Here is a 15566-nt window from a genome sequence, read left to right on the forward strand (position 1 = left end):
AGACCAGGAACATTGCCCGGTTGGTAACAGTCCCCTGCTCCCATGGGGGTTTGGACTCAGATGTGACCCCTGTTGGCTGCAAAGGCTATGGTCCCAGATGGGATTGCTGGCTACTCACACCAGGCTGTTCTTCACTATCCTCAGGTCTCCAGGTCTGCCTCTCTCCATTGTTCCCACACCCTTCTGTTTCTCTTTCTCTTCCATTTCTCCACCATACTTACTGGTGCCCAAGGTCTCTGAGTGTCTGGGGTCCTCTCAGGAGTGGTCTCAGGTGTGCTATGCCCCCTAGTGCATTATGGCACCAGGCAGGGGTCATCATGGGCATGGCCTGCCCCTGTAGACCTGTGTGGTGCTGGACCGGTGGTCATATCAGGCTAGCTTCCTGACTGGGCCCCATGATCCCTCACTTAGTGTCAGGCTTGCTTTTTGTCAGGGAATGTTAGGTTAGGTCAGAACATTGTGTGTAGACGTAGCCTCTCTCCTCTCTGCCACCTACTGACACACATGTGACACAGCAGCCACACCTGCAACACCTCTAGGGGCTGGGTTTTTCGCATTTTTTATTATTGCGAACAAAGCACAGGAAGAATATTAATTAGTTAAATTATATTAATTACTAATATATTAATAACTAATAATTAAATTAATAACCAATAATTAAATTAATATTTAAAATTAATTAGAAACAAAAATCCAAAATATAGAAAAACTTTCCTTACTGTATATATGAAGTTTAGCATTCTGGATATGCAAATGAACACAGTCCCAGAAACATTCATGGTCATGCTGAAATGAGAGTCCTGGATAGTTATTGAAATTGTGTTCATGCTCACTGAGAAAACAAACACTGGGGGTAGCAAGATGGCTCAGTGGATAAAGGCACTTGCTACCAAGCTGGATGTCCTAAGTTCAATCCCTAGGACCCACACGTAGAAGGAGAGAACTGACTCTTGCACATTGTCTTCTGACATCTGCATGCACATGTGTATAAACACACACACACACATACACACGCACACGCACGAGAGAGAGAGAGAGAGAGAGAGAGAGAGAGAGAGAGAGAGAGAGAGCGCGCTATGTTTTTGGCACATAACAGAGTATTTTGAAGTACTTACCCAGTTCTAGAGCGTATTAGGTACTAGTTACTGAGATTTCAGGAATAGCACTTTCTCTCTCACTAGGTGTGTTAACACAATCATTAGAGGTAGGCTTAAAACCTCACATATAAACATTTTAATTTTGAGAGTGGAATTTATTAAATGGGGGTGGGGAATGTGCCTTTTTAATATAAGTTAGGGCACCACTGTTCAAATTACAAACTACATATGGTTTCCCTGTGTGAGCCAAAGCCATTCTAATGTGGGGTGCAAGCTCTTGGAAGTGTGACACATTGCAACGGGCCTTTAGCTAATCTATTTGACTGCTGCGTTTTATAAAAACATGGAGCAAATCCACTAAATATTAAATTTGAGCCTCTTTCTTACTACTTCTTGGTGATTAAGCATTTCATTGGATAAATACAAGTATGAAAAACTGCAGTCGTAAATATCAGGGAGCGTGTGTAATCACTGTCGGTAACACACATTTAAAAGGTCATTCTTAGCTTGACTAGAAAACAAGAACGACGGATTATCCTGTTGGGCTTCCCTCAGCTGAACCCAGTTAAAATTGTCATTTAAGTTCAGCATGGAAAGAGGGAACATTTCAGAAGCACAAAGCTGAGAGAGAGAGAGAGAGAGAGAGAGAGAGTGAGTTGTGTGACATTCCTCCGGTAGGCCATGGCTCACCTTCCCTTTTACTTGTAGTCGCTCACACAGCTCCATGCCCTGACCTCTGATCATGTTAGCATCACTTGTTTCACACATTTGTTTTTGCCTGTGTTCTCTGGGCTTGAAAGTGCAGATCTTGGTTTACAGGTAGGTTGATGCTTGGGACAGCTTAGCTTAGCATGTTTGAGGCTCTAGGTTCAGCTCATGTTGTAGGAGGCCATCATTTGCTGACATTCCAAAGAGAAGTATTAAAGCAGGGAATTAAGATCTCTATAGTACTGAGTTTGTAAGTGAGTTTTTCCACCCCATCTTTAAACTTTATTCAACCTTGTCTGGGTGTGGTGGCGCTCACCTTTCATCTTAGCACTTGGGAAGTCGAGGCAGACGGAACTCCATGAGTTCGTGGCCAGCCAAAAGCTATTACTAAGAACTTCTCTTAAACCAGCTCATTACACTTCCCCCCAAACCTTTACTTAACTTTAAGCTCATAATACTATGATATTTATTAAAGAAACTTATAAATATTTATAATTTCGACTCAAAGGCATCTAATGCTGACTAGTTGCATCAAACCTTAATTTTTTTAAATTATCATTCTCTCTCTCTCTCTCTCTCTCTCTGTATGTGTGTGTGTGTGTGTGTGTATGTGTGTGTGTGTATGTGTGTGTGTGTGTGTGTGTATGTGTGTGTGTATGTGTGTGTGTGTGTGAGACTGTAGGTGTGTAAGTCAGGGGTCAACTTGTGGGCATCTCTTCTCTTCTCCCACCATATCAGCCCCTAGGATAGAATTCAGGTCATGAGGTTTGGCAGCAAACACTGCTGAGCCACCTCATCGGGCCAGAGCCTTAAAGTTTTGATTACCCTTTATGCCAGTGATTTTACTCTAAAAAAAACTGACTTTAATGACAACGTGAAATACAGAAAAGGATATGTTAGCAAGTTAATTTCATTCTTAAATATGAAGATGTAAGTTATGTACAATTTAAGACACTGCTTATTTTTAATGCATGGTGATATTTGGAGGAAAATATAATTATGCACCGAATTACTTGTTTTGATTTCATCCTCCTTTGGCTCTCTTCTTTGAGACAGGGTCTCATGTGGACTAAGGTGGTGAGGCTGGCCTTGAACTCCTCCTGATCCTGCTTGGCTCCATCTCCCAAGTGCTGGGGTCACAGGAGTGCACCACCCACAGCACCTGGATGGTCTTCTTATTTTAATGCCAGTATCGAATATTCATTGAGGAAAACTAGAAAATCATCATGAGAGTAGAAAGTTGTGTTGGTGCAAGTGGAGCAAGACCCAAGACAAGGCTGGCCAGGGTGACGGCACCTTTAAGCACTGGAAGAGGGGACATAGGCAGGTAAGTTTCTGTGAGTTCTAGGCCAGCCAGGGCTACACAGTGAGATCCTGTTCCCCACCCTCAATACTACAGGAATGGCTGGGTAGTTTGCATACACCAAGAAATATTTTTCAAGGAACAAATCAACAAATGAGAATGGCTAGGTTTGGAGAACCCATTTAGTTATGTTTTTGCTGGGAATTGAAGGTAGGGCTTTGCACATGTTAGGCAAGTGCTCTGCCAGCGAATTACATTCCCAGCCCTTTAAAAATGCTTCTCATAGGAAAGGCCACCCAGAGACTGCCTCACCTAGGGATCCATCTCATCTGCAAACCCCAAACCCCAACACTAGTGCTGATGCCAAGAAGTGCTTGCTGACAGGAGTCTGGTATGGCTGTTCCCTGAGAGGCTCTACCAGCACCTGACCAATGCAGATGCAGATACTCATAGCCAACCATCACACTGAGCCCAGGAACCCCAATAGAAGAGCTAGGGGAAGGACTGAAGCACCTGAAGGGGATTGCAACCTCAAAGGAAGAATATCAACTAACTGGATCACCCAGAGCTCCCAGGGACTAACTAAACCACTAACCAAAGAGGGATCCATATCTCTAGATACCTATGTAGCAGAGGATGGCCTTAGCTGACATCAATGGGAAGGGAGGCCCTTGGTCCTGTGGAGGCTTAATGCTCCAGCCTGGGGGATGCTAGAGTGGTGAGGTGAGGTGGGAGTGGGTGAGTAGGTGGAGGAGCACCCTCATAGAGGCAAAGGGGAGGGGGAGAGAGGAGGGATGGGATGGGGGGATTCTGGAGGGGTAACTGGGAAGGAGGATATCATTTGAGATGAAAATGAAAAAAAAAGATTAATAATAAAAATGCTTCTCATTAGCATATATTCACTATACTTAATAACAACTTTCATATACAACAAATTTATACTTGCACATAATGCATTTCATTCATTCCTTGTTACTTTCTCTTGTCTCCTCCCACGGTCTTCAATCTCATTCTCACAACTAGTCCCTCTTCTCCATCTGTGTCCTTTTTTCTGATCATCCAATGAGTCAGGGAATGGTGAGGCTGTTCTCCAACACAATATTGACTGGCCTGGTCTTGTACAGACCTTATGCAGATAACCAGAGCTGCTGTGAGTTGGACACAGTGGCACATCCTTCCTGTGGGTCAGCCTTCCACATGGCCCCCTCCATTCCTCTAGCTCTTGCCTTCTCTCTGCCCCTTATTCCTTGACGTTCCCTAAGCTGCAGAGGCATGATACGGATGTTCCACTCATGACCCAGCACACAACGGTCACTTATTCTCATCACTTTGACCACGAATGAGCCATTGTTGTTGCCATGACCACTACCAAAAGAAGCTTCTCTGACCAGCACCAATTGATGGCACAGCCACGGTTTGATGTCTTTGAGATAGTGTCTTGTCTTGTAGCTGCGGCCTGTGTTAAACTAGCTGATCTCACCACGGTAGCAGTGGTGCTCTGTCAGCTTCTGGGATGCTGGGACTGGAGACATGCATCACCATGATCCTCAGGAGTTGTCTTAGGGTTACTATTGCTGCCATGAAATACGATAACCAAAAGCAAGTGGGGGCGGAGCTGATGCAGAGGCCATGGAAGGGCGCTGCTTACTGGTTTCTCCTCATGGCTTGCTTAGTCTGCTTTCTTATTGAACCCAGGACCACCAGCCCAGAGATAGAGCCAACCACAGTGGGCTGGGCCCTCCTCCATCAATAACTAATTAAGAAAATGCCTCATAGCTGGATCTTGCGGTGGCTTTTTTCTCAATTAAGGTTCTCTCCTTTCAGATAACTCTAGTTTGAGTCAAGCTGAGTGAGACTAACCAGAGCAGGAGTCATGGTTTTAATAAGCTCCAGATGGACTGGACTTGTGATGTCTCATCACAAATGAACACTTGGCATTTCTTTTTAACAGTTTAATGCCCTTTCGAGCTACTTCCATGAAGACACTGATGATATATAAGCCTCTCCACGAAATAGAAGAGCCTCTTATGAGTGAGGAAATGAATTTCTCATATCACCCAGAACTTTATAGATAACATTTTTATGTTAGAGGGAAGTTAAATTGGATGGTGTGAGGATAAGAATCGTTTTGTTTTGTCCTTACATTTTAAAGAACTTCTACACAACTGCTGAACTGCCTATAAAACATCTCAAGACATTCATCACTTGCTGTGCTGAGGATATTAAACTTGGCATGACCAATGGCCAGAAACTTAATGTCACTGCTGGCTCCCAGCAGCAGGTGGGAGGTGCTTCTCAGTTACCAGATGGGAGTCCAGGAATCAGCAGGAAGTCAATGGAAACTGGGGGGTAATCAGACATTGGCAAGAACTACAAGGGAGAGAACTCATTCCTGGGAACGCGCTGAAATAAGGTGTGGAGTTCTCACCACCCCTACATTGTGTCTAAGGAGACATTTATTGGCGTTAAGTAAGAAGGACAGACAGGAGACAGCAGGGTGTTGATCAAAATGATTTCCTTTTAGGATAAGGTCAGATGTGAGACCAGGGAGAAGAACAACAAGAATATTTCCTTAGTAGAAGATTCTAGATGGAATGGAATGTTAACAGAAAGAGCTGGATAGCTAATGGCTGAACTTGCAGGGTCTCAGAGTTGTCTGTGGAACCATTAGGGGAGAAGTCTAGGATGGGGCTTTTGATGCCAGATGGTCAGTGAGCGCAAATTCAATATAGATGACTGTGCTAGAGCCGGAGATGAAGGGGTGGGGATCTTATAATGAGAAGAGGGAAATGTAGGCATAACTAGTGCTATCCTTACTTCCAAACCCCAGCCAATACATGTAGATCGTCCCCTTCAAGGGGGGTGGAACATAGCTCTCTTCTCCCTCTCCCTTTTCCAGTCCTTCCTACTTTTTCTGTTCCCCTCCTTCAGCTCTTCCTTTTCCTCCTGATTTTTTTTTCATTTTTCTTCTTCTTTCTGAGACTAGGTCTGATGTAGTCCAGGTTGGCCTTGAGCTTGCTATCCACAGAGTCCTGCTCTGAACTCCTGATCCACATTCCAAGTGCTGGTATTATAGGCACGTTTCAGTGTGCCATGCTTAGAGTTTCTTTCTTTCTCTCTCTCTCTTTCTCTCTCTCTCTCTCTCTCTCTTTCTCTCTCTCGATGGAGGGTTAGTTTTAGTTAACACATTATTTGAGGTTTCTGTATGGCCTGGGAAATGATCTATGAGACTAAGTGAGTATGAAGTATATAGCAAGTCAAGGGGGAAAGAAAAATAGCAAGTGTTAAATAGACACAGACATAGCAAAACATCATCAAATTGGGTGTTCAAAAACATTCAGCAGAAATGACTGGGGAAGCCCCATTAAGGCAGGTAGCTGGAGTTCCGGGTAGAAAGAGTCATGGGCATAGCAGAGTTGTCCCCTTAAGTGAGGCTTTCAAGTGGAAGAATAAATAATAACAGATACAGACAATGTCACCAATTGGGCACCCAGGACACCCAGAAGAAACAAAATGGGGAAGTTGAGGCAGCTGGAGATCCCAGGTGAGAAGGTCCTCTTCACCATGGCTGAATTTCCAGTTCTGCTTTCCTGTTGCAGGCGCTTTATATTACATGATAAACACTAGCAAGCATAATTAGAAAGACTTTACTTTTTAGCTAATTGTAAGGAAATGTTTTTATTTCTCAATTGTTTTGATATTCTTTTTCTTCTCTGTCATGAGATGAGTTAGGGAGTCCAGCTCATCTTCAGACAGCGGCACTTGCAGGACACTTTGAGACAAACACAGCTGGGGTTGAAATGGTAATGGTGGGGTAACAGTGGTCCAAAGCCTGCTTCTTAGTGAGCTCAAACATCACATGCTAGTTTGTCATAAAATGTATGTTAAGTCTTATAGCAAAGTCGTCAGGTCGGGAAAGACAGAGTTGTGGGAGCAGCACCTGGCTATAAACATGGAGGTGTAAGGCTCACAGACAGATATCGATCAGGAATCCTCCCCATTCCTCAAGTGTGTCTCAAGTGTGATAACGGAAGGGATCAGAGCAGAAAGATGAAAAAGCTGGGAAAGTTCACTGTGGAGAAACCCGATAAACAACTTTTAGCTAGGTCACCAAGATCAACAGCATCTAAGGAGTATTAAGCCTACAGCTACATCCTTTACGCAGAGGTAAGAGCAGACTTTGTCTCTGCACTCTTCTCTCCCCAAGCACACAGCCTGAGTCTAATCATGAGAATAGCATCAGACAAATCCTGGTTAAAGGATAGCTCATACGACGTCATCAGACTAGCCATCTTCAAGATGGCCAAGACCATCCACAGCAAGGGAGTTGGAGACTTATGCCCAGGACGAACATGATGACAGGAGGCACTGTAATCTGGACAGCCTTGTAGGAGGGACAAAGAGCATTATGGAAAAACAGGTATTCCAAATCAAGCATGGATTTTAATCAATAATAATGTGTCAATATTGATTAGTTAAAAATGCTCTCACACTGTGTAAGATATTAGCAATAGGGATTATTAGATGCACACTGCGTTAAAGGGTCTGTGCTATCAATACAATTTTTTAGTTATTAAAATCAATTATGTTAAAATACATATCCAAGCTGGGCAGCGGTGGTGCATTCCTTTAATCTCCTTTAATCTTGCTGATGTCCATTATTTTGTTGTTGCAGTGTGGGTTTTATCTGAGATTATTATTTTCTGTCTTTTCTTGAGTGTTGTTAGCTTCTCGAGATTGAAGTTTTCCTTCTAGTGCCTTCTGTAGAGCTGGATTTGTAGATAGATACTGCTTAAATTTGGTTTTATCATAGAATGTCTTTCTTTATCTATTGTGATGGAAAGTCGTTCTGTGTATCTGAGCTGTATCTGTGGTCTTGTAGGGTTCATAGAGCCTCTATCCAGACCCTTCTGGCATTTAGAGTCTCCATTGAAAAGTCAGGTGTTATTCTAATAGGTGCTTTCATATGTTACTTGGTCTTTTCCACTTGTGGTCTTTAAAATTCTTTCTTTGTTATGTATATCTTGTGTTTTGATTATTGCGTGTCATAGAGAATTTCTTTTTGGGTATTTGATATTCTGGGTGCTTCTTGTACCTTGATAATCATCTCTTCTTTTTAGGTTAGAGGAGTTTTCTTCTATGATTTTTTGAAACTATTTTCTGTGCCTTTGTCCTAGGTTTCTTCTCCTTCTTCATTACTATAATTCTTGGATTTGGTCTTTTCATAGAGTCCCAGGTTTCTGGAAGTTGTTTTTTTAGACCTAATATCTTCTTTGACCTAGGTCTGGGGTATCCATTTCTTCTATATTATCTTCAATGTCAGAGATTCTGTCTTCCATCTCTTGTATTCTGTTGGTGAGGCTTGCCTCAGAGGTTCCTGTTATGTTCCTAAATTTCCAGTTTTTGCTCATTTTTCTTGATTGGTTCTATTTCCACTTTCATGTCTTGAACTTGTAAGTGTTCCTGCTCAGATGGAAGGCTATCCTGGGACTCAGAAGTCCAGGAACCACATAGCTGTGAGAGGAGAACGGCGGCATCCTAAGATATAGAGGCTCAGGTACCACACAGCTCTGAGGTAGGACAGTGTCACAATGGAAGGAGACATGAGATCCCAGGAACCACAGAGCTCTGACAAGAAGGCTCCTCAGAAGAAACATGACAGCTCCCAGGGGAGGGGATCCCCAGCTGAGCTGAGGGGCTCAGGAGTCTTAGCCCTGCTCCACTTCTTTGCTTCTTCCCTTTTCTTCATTGCTTCTTGGCTTCTTCCAATGAAGCAGCAAATCTCATAAAAGATTTATTGGAGGGTTCAGAGTGTGGAGGGATGAATCCAGGGTTGGCTGTCCCTGCTCCCAGGGAAGTGGATAAAAGGAAAGGCTTATATAGGATTTCTTAGGGGGTGGAGCTTCTCAGGTCAGAGATTTCTAGAGTTAGGATTGGTGGGATTTAAAGTCCTGAGCTTGGAGAGCTCAGGGATTGGTAGGTTTTGTGCTCAGAATTGGTGTCCGCCCCCACCCCCCACCCCGTGGGAAGTCTAGGGATTGGTGGGTTTTCCTGCTCAGGGATTGGTGTTTTTTTTTCACCGCTCCCCCCCCCCCCCGACCCCCCCCCTCCCACACTTCCTAGGCATCTGGCTCATGGGTTAAGATGGGAAGACCTTTCCAGTTGCAGGCAGTTTTGGCTGAGGCACCATCACTGCTGAGCTGCTGAGGGTGGCTGAAGAGGAGGTGTCACCACTGTGGATAAGCTCCTACAGGACAGCTCCTGTGGTGGCGTTTCATGAGGTCCGTAGGCTGAGGCAGGAAAGAAGGTGCTGTGGACGGTTCCTGTGACAGTACCTCATGACAGCAGCAGGCTGAGGTGGGGAAGCATGTATTGCCACCATGGACAGCTCCCATGGCACTACTGGACAGCAGCTGGCTGAGGAGATGCAGTCATTTTGACAGCTCCCGTGGTAGTATTGGGTTGGAAGGAGGGACTGCCACTTTGACCTCGTGGGGGCGCTGTTCAGGGACTACAGGACCGTTTTCTTCATTTCATCCACTGTTTATGTTTTCCTAGATTTCATTAATGGATTTTTTTTCTATCTCTTTTAAGAACCTTGAGAGTATCATAATAGAGTATTTTAAAGATCTTGTCTCATGCTTTAGCTATACTGTATTTCTAAGGACCACTGGAGGAGAGTTGTTAGGCTTTAGCGGAGACATATTATCTTGACTGTTATTGATTGTATTTTTTCTTAAGTGAGCAATTTTATTAAAAACAAAACAAATCCCCAAACAACAAGACCAAACAAAACACCAAACAGAAGTTAACACTGTGGAGGCCAGGTTGCCCTCCATCAGCTGCTAAATGTTCTGCTGCTGCACGAAGGGGTTAGGGACGGCCTCCATGCTGTCATGAGGGCAGATGAGCGGTACTGAGGTGCCATCACACACTATAAGCCCCGGCTGCCGTGTGTCCTCTATCAGCTTGTATTGCTTGTTGGAATCTCGCACATGCGCAATGGTTCCATCCAGCACCAGGTTGCGCGGTGGGTCAAACCCTTTCAGGATCCCGCTGGGTTCTCAGCCACCCTGGAACTTCATGTAGATGGTCTTGTCAAATTACTTATGTAGACAGGTCCAAGATGCTTTCTTTCTTCTTTTTTCTCTTTGTCCACCATCTTGCCATAGCCTCTTGATTATACTTTTACACTGGTAGCTAGGTATCTGGGTTTCAGGTAGTTGTAATTCTAGGTGTTTATACCTGCTCTTGCATTTGTTGGGTAGATGTTTCATTTCTTGGTTTTGGTCGCTGCTTCTGGTTCTTAGGAGAGTGTGATGCTTTGGGTTGCCTGATAAGGAGTGCTTCTGAGATCCTGCCGTGTGTGGCCTTTGGGGGGTCCTGAATAGATAGTGTTTCTAGGTATTGGGAGATGACACAAAGGACTGGGGATGGCCTGAAGGTGTGTGTGAAGGGGCCCACAGGAAGGAAAAAAGCTGGGTCTGTTACTAGGATCTGTTTAGTCCCCTGGGAATGGGGGCAGAGAGGAAGGAGAGGCCACAGCAGGTAATCTGCCACAAAGCTGGTGCTAAGACAGGAGAGGGGGTTGGAATTGGGGGACAGGAAGGAGAAGTAAGATCCCCTCCTTGGCTCCTTGGTTAGCGTGGCTGGCAGGTTTCCAGGGAGTGCCTGCAGGAGTTGGCAGTGGAGACAGAGGGATGGGGTAAGGGTGGAGACCCGTAGGAAACATTCTGCTTGATCTGGCAATAGGGGCAGCGAGGAAGAGAAGACTGCAGCAGGTGGCCTGCTACAGAGCTAGGGATAAGACTGAGGGATTGGAGGACTGGAGGGAGAGTGAAGATCATCTACCTGATTCTCTGGCTGACAGGAACAGAGGGTTTCCAGGGAGTGCCTATGGGTTGTGGTTTGTGTGTGTGTGTGTGAGTGTGTATGTGTTTGCCTGTGTGGATGCTAGAGGATGGTGTTGAGTATCTTCCTCTATTGCTCCTTATCCTATCTATCTATCTATCTATCTATCTATCTATCTATCTATCTATCAATCAATCATCTCTCTATCTGAGATGGTTTCTCACTGAACCTGGAGCTTGCTGTTTTGGCTATATTGGCTGAGTACCAATCCCCAAAGATCTGCATTTCCATCTTGTCCTAGCACTGGGATTATAGACATACCTGGCCTTTAAAAAAGGAATTAAAAATTGAGGGTATAATTACATTATTCCCCACTTCTCTTTCTCCCTTCCACATCCTTCCAAGTACACCCCCTCTTCCTCTCTTTAAAATTCAAGGCCTTTTCACCCTTTGTTTCTATATAAGTATATTCGATTCCTATCTACATAAAGACAACTTGCTCACTCTGCATAATGTTACTTGTATGTATGTTTTCAGGGCTGGAGATTTGGTATTGGATAATCAATTGGTGTGTTCTTCCCTGGGGAAGCTGTTTCTGTTGATGTCAGCATCCTTTAGCTGTCTGCAGTTCTTTGTGAAGGTTGGAGGCCTCCTAAACGTTCCTTTTCCCATGCTTACGTGCATATTGGTGCTGTCCTTGTTCAGGCAGCCATGTCAGAGAGACTTCACATTCTTTGGATCAGAACTCAAGTCTAAAGCCTTGAACACCAGATACTTTACCCACTGAGCCATCTCCTTAACCTTCTGTTTTTAGTGACATTCCCAGAGACTTAGTGTATAGAATTAAACTATTAATGTTAAATAAGAGATAATTATGGAAGCATTAGTTCATTTGGTTTGCATAAGAGAAGGAGCTATGCTTCAGACAAGAGAGCAGAAGAGAGCTTTGAGTGGGGAAGGTAGCTCTCAGTGCTGGCGGGCATTGGACATACTGATGGACTCTGCAGATGACTAGGCAGGCAGAGATGACAGCATGTTGAGTATTAACCACTGACAATAAACTCTCTTGTATCTTGGTATCTAAATCAGATACATTTTTATTTATTCATTTTTTTAAATCAAATAATTTCATGGCTGGGCAGTGGTGGTACAGGTGTCTAATGCCAGCATTCAGGAGGTAGTGGTAGGTGAGTCTCTTGAGTTTGAGGCCAGTCTGGTCTACAGAATGAGTCCTGGGACAGCCAGGGCTACACATTGAAACCATGTCTTGAAAAACAAAACAAAACAAAACAAAACAAAACAAAACAAAACAAAACAAAAACCCAGTCCAACCCAACCCAAACAAACAAACAAAAAAGAAATTGATATACAAATACTATGTTTACAATGTTTCCAAACCTCCCCTCTGCCCTCAAATAACTCCTGTGTCCTCCTCACTGCCAATCTCATGATGTCTTCTTTTAATTATTATTGTTAATGTATAATACATTGTTTCCCTCATGTCATTATTGTCACTCACCACACACACACTCATGTACACACACATACTTATGTATACATACCCACTCATGTATACACACACACTCATGTACACACACATACTTATGTATACATACCCACTCATGTATACACATACACTCATGGACACACACACATACTCATGGACACACACACACTCATGGACACACACACACTCATGTATACACATGCACTCATGTATACACATACACTCATGGACAAACACACACACACACACTCATGGACACAAACACTCATGTACACACATACTTATGTACACACACACATTCATGGACACACACTCATGGACACACACACTCATGGACACACACACACACACACACACGCTCATGTATACATGACCTATTGAGTCCATGTAGATCCTAAATCTATAGTTGATGGACATTTGAAACAGGAATTGATTGGGAGGGATTAAAACCAGAGATAAGTAACTAGCACCGTAGGGAGCCTACCAGTGACTAAATAAACACTGGAGAAGCTGAAGTTTAGGGAGACTGAAGTCGACTTTTGTAAACAAACTGGCAGGCCAAAGAAGCTAGACTTGATGTTTTATGTGATGAGAAACCATTGGCTGGTTGCTCCCACTGTGTGTACTGTCTAGTATCTCACAGTGCTCATCCCCAGAGCTTGAATTGTGGATGTAGATATTATGGGTTTTAGTATAAAATCAATATTTGTTTATTTATCTATTCATGCATCATTCATTCATTCATTCATTCATTCATTCATTCATCTCTGTGTATCCTTGGATGGCCTGTAACCCACTCTATAAACCAGGCTGGACCTGAACTCAGCCTCTGCCTCCCAAATGCTGGAATTAAAAGCATGTGTTATCACCAGTCAACTGGGTTGGAATCAACTTTTATACATTTTCTACTTAAAGTTACATTTTGACTTTTCTTTCTCATGGCTGTGCTCCAAACGAGGCTCACACATGCTCACTGTTGCACTGTTGTTGAAGGCTCCTGATGAGGTTTCAGATCTGTGGGAACCTGCTTGGCTTAGGCTAGTTAGTTTTGGCATAGGCTAGTTAGGCTAGTTAGTATATCTTTGCTCAATGATGTACAAAGGCTCTGCATTGTCTTTAAGGCACATTTTGATCTTTTCAAGTCTATGATGTCATCTCCTCTTATCAGCATCTCACCACAACTCCCTGTAGAACACCCCCCCCCCATTCAGTAATTGTGCTTGCTCATTATCTCCAGCACATACACACATATTCTAGCTTAGTTCAACGTATCCAGATACCTAGGGCTGTTCTTCTCTTCCAGTTAGTTACATTTACCTTACCATTTATTAATTTTTTTCAACAGCTGTTCCTTCAGTCAAAAGAAAACAAGTAGCTTTTGAATACCTTTATCCCCTTTCCCCAAGTCCCAATCTAATTAATAAGCAAACATAAGAAGCGAAAGGCCTATAGCTCATTTCCATGCCTTTCCACCGACTGTATACATAAATGAATATCAATGGGGTGAGCAGAACTGGGTTTGTTGTACATAGTTAATACATGATGATTTATGGCTGGGCAGAGGCAGAAAACAAATGACTCAGCCCTGGGGAGGGGAGGAAAGAGATTTTCAGGCACCGTAACAACACCACAATCTATGGCACATATAGAAAAGTCTTGTTTCTTTTTTTTTTTTTTTTTCCAGGGACCAAAACCAGTCTTTATTGGCCTCGGCTACTTGAGGGGGATGAATCGGGAGGAGTGGGTGGCACCGATCCCGGGCCGGCCGTGCTTCACGGGTTTGTAGGTGATGGAGAACTCGCCCAGGTAGTGGCCGATCATCTCTGGCTTGATCTCCACCTGCTTGAAGGTCTTGCCGTTGTACACACCCACCATGCTACCCCCCATCTCGGGCAGGACGATCATGTCCCTCAGGTGCGTCTTCACCACCTGGGGCTTCTCCATGGGTGGCACCTCCTTCTTGGCCTTTCTCAAGCGCTTGAGCAGTGAGTACTTGCTTCTGCCGAAGATCACGGTTCAGGCGCCGCCTCTGGCGGGCGCTGTACAGCTGCATCAGCTGCTCATAGGACATGTTGAGCAGTTGGTCGAGGTCTATGCCACCGTAGGTGAACTTGCGGAAGGTCCGCTTCTTCTTATGCTCCACTTTGGCCATCTTGGCGGTTACTCGGAAGAGGCAGGTAGATTTCTGAGTTCGAGACCAGCCTGGTCTACAGAGTGAGTTCCAGGACAGCCAGGGCTACAGAGAAACCCTGTCTCGAAAAACCAAAAAAAAAAAAAAAAAAAAAAAAAAAAAAAAAAGACAAAACACTCAGACATTCATATTGTGATGGGCTGGAGAGATGGCTCAGTGGTTAAGAGCACTGACTGCTCTTCCGAAGGTTCTGAGTTCAAATCCCAGCAACCACATGATGGCTTACAACCATCCTTAATGACATCTGACTCCCTCCCCTGGTGTGTCTGAAGACAGCTACAGTGTACTTACATATAAAATAAATAATAAATAAATAAATAAAAAAGAAAAGTCTTGTTTCAACAGTGATTGTATTTTAGAGCAGTAGTGCTAACCTGCTTCCCCCTAATTAAACAGGCATTTAATCTCACTATTCCCTCACACCGATACGTGGATGTTCTATCATCAGCATCTCACTATTCCCTCCCACCAATACCTGGATGTTCTAGCAACAGCATCATTGAGGTGAACAGTGCCTTTGTTTTTCTTTCATTGTTTTAAACGTTGGAACTGATACTGCTCATGTATTCTTCATTTTTCAGGTTTACTGAGGCATGTTGATAAGTAATTGCAAACCAGATATATACATCAGTCTGTCAGATGTCGGTGCAGATATTGTTCAGTCTCTGTACCTGCATTTACCCCTTCACCATGAGGTAGAACGGATACTCATCATTGTCCACACTTTTCTTGTGTTCTCTTCCCTACCTTCTCCCTTCCCCCATTCCTTTCTGAGGATTCAACCTAGGGCATTGCCTTAGTTAGGGTTTTACTGCTGTGAACAGACACCATGACCAAGACAACTCTTTTAAGGACAACATTTAATTGGGGCTGGAATATAGGTTCAGAGGTTCAGCCCATTATCATCAA

General features: G+C 43.8%; 1 non-coding gene and 2 pseudogenes across 1 annotated transcript; all 3 read right to left on the reverse strand.

Moving 5' to 3' along the window:
* Positions 1 to 409: 409 nt before the first annotated feature.
* On the reverse strand, positions 410 to 546 carry LOC115029911 (small nucleolar RNA SNORA17). Its single transcript, XR_015046126.1, has one exon. It is a non-coding gene; the product is annotated as a small nucleolar RNA SNORA17 (small nucleolar RNA).
* A 9407-nt stretch (positions 547 to 9953) lies between these two features.
* LOC110284550 (U6 snRNA-associated Sm-like protein LSm7 pseudogene) lies at positions 9954 to 10278 on the reverse strand (annotated as a pseudogene).
* A 3850-nt stretch (positions 10279 to 14128) lies between these two features.
* On the reverse strand, positions 14129 to 14425 carry LOC110284986 (small ribosomal subunit protein uS19 pseudogene; annotated as a pseudogene).
* Positions 14426 to 15566: the final 1141 nt, after the last annotated feature.

The sequence above is a fragment of the Mus caroli genome, unplaced genomic scaffold (assembly GCF_978045245.1).
Source record: "Mus caroli unplaced genomic scaffold, Mus_caroli_1 scaffold_19, whole genome shotgun sequence".
Lineage (NCBI taxonomy): Eukaryota > Metazoa > Chordata > Mammalia > Rodentia > Muridae > Mus > Mus caroli.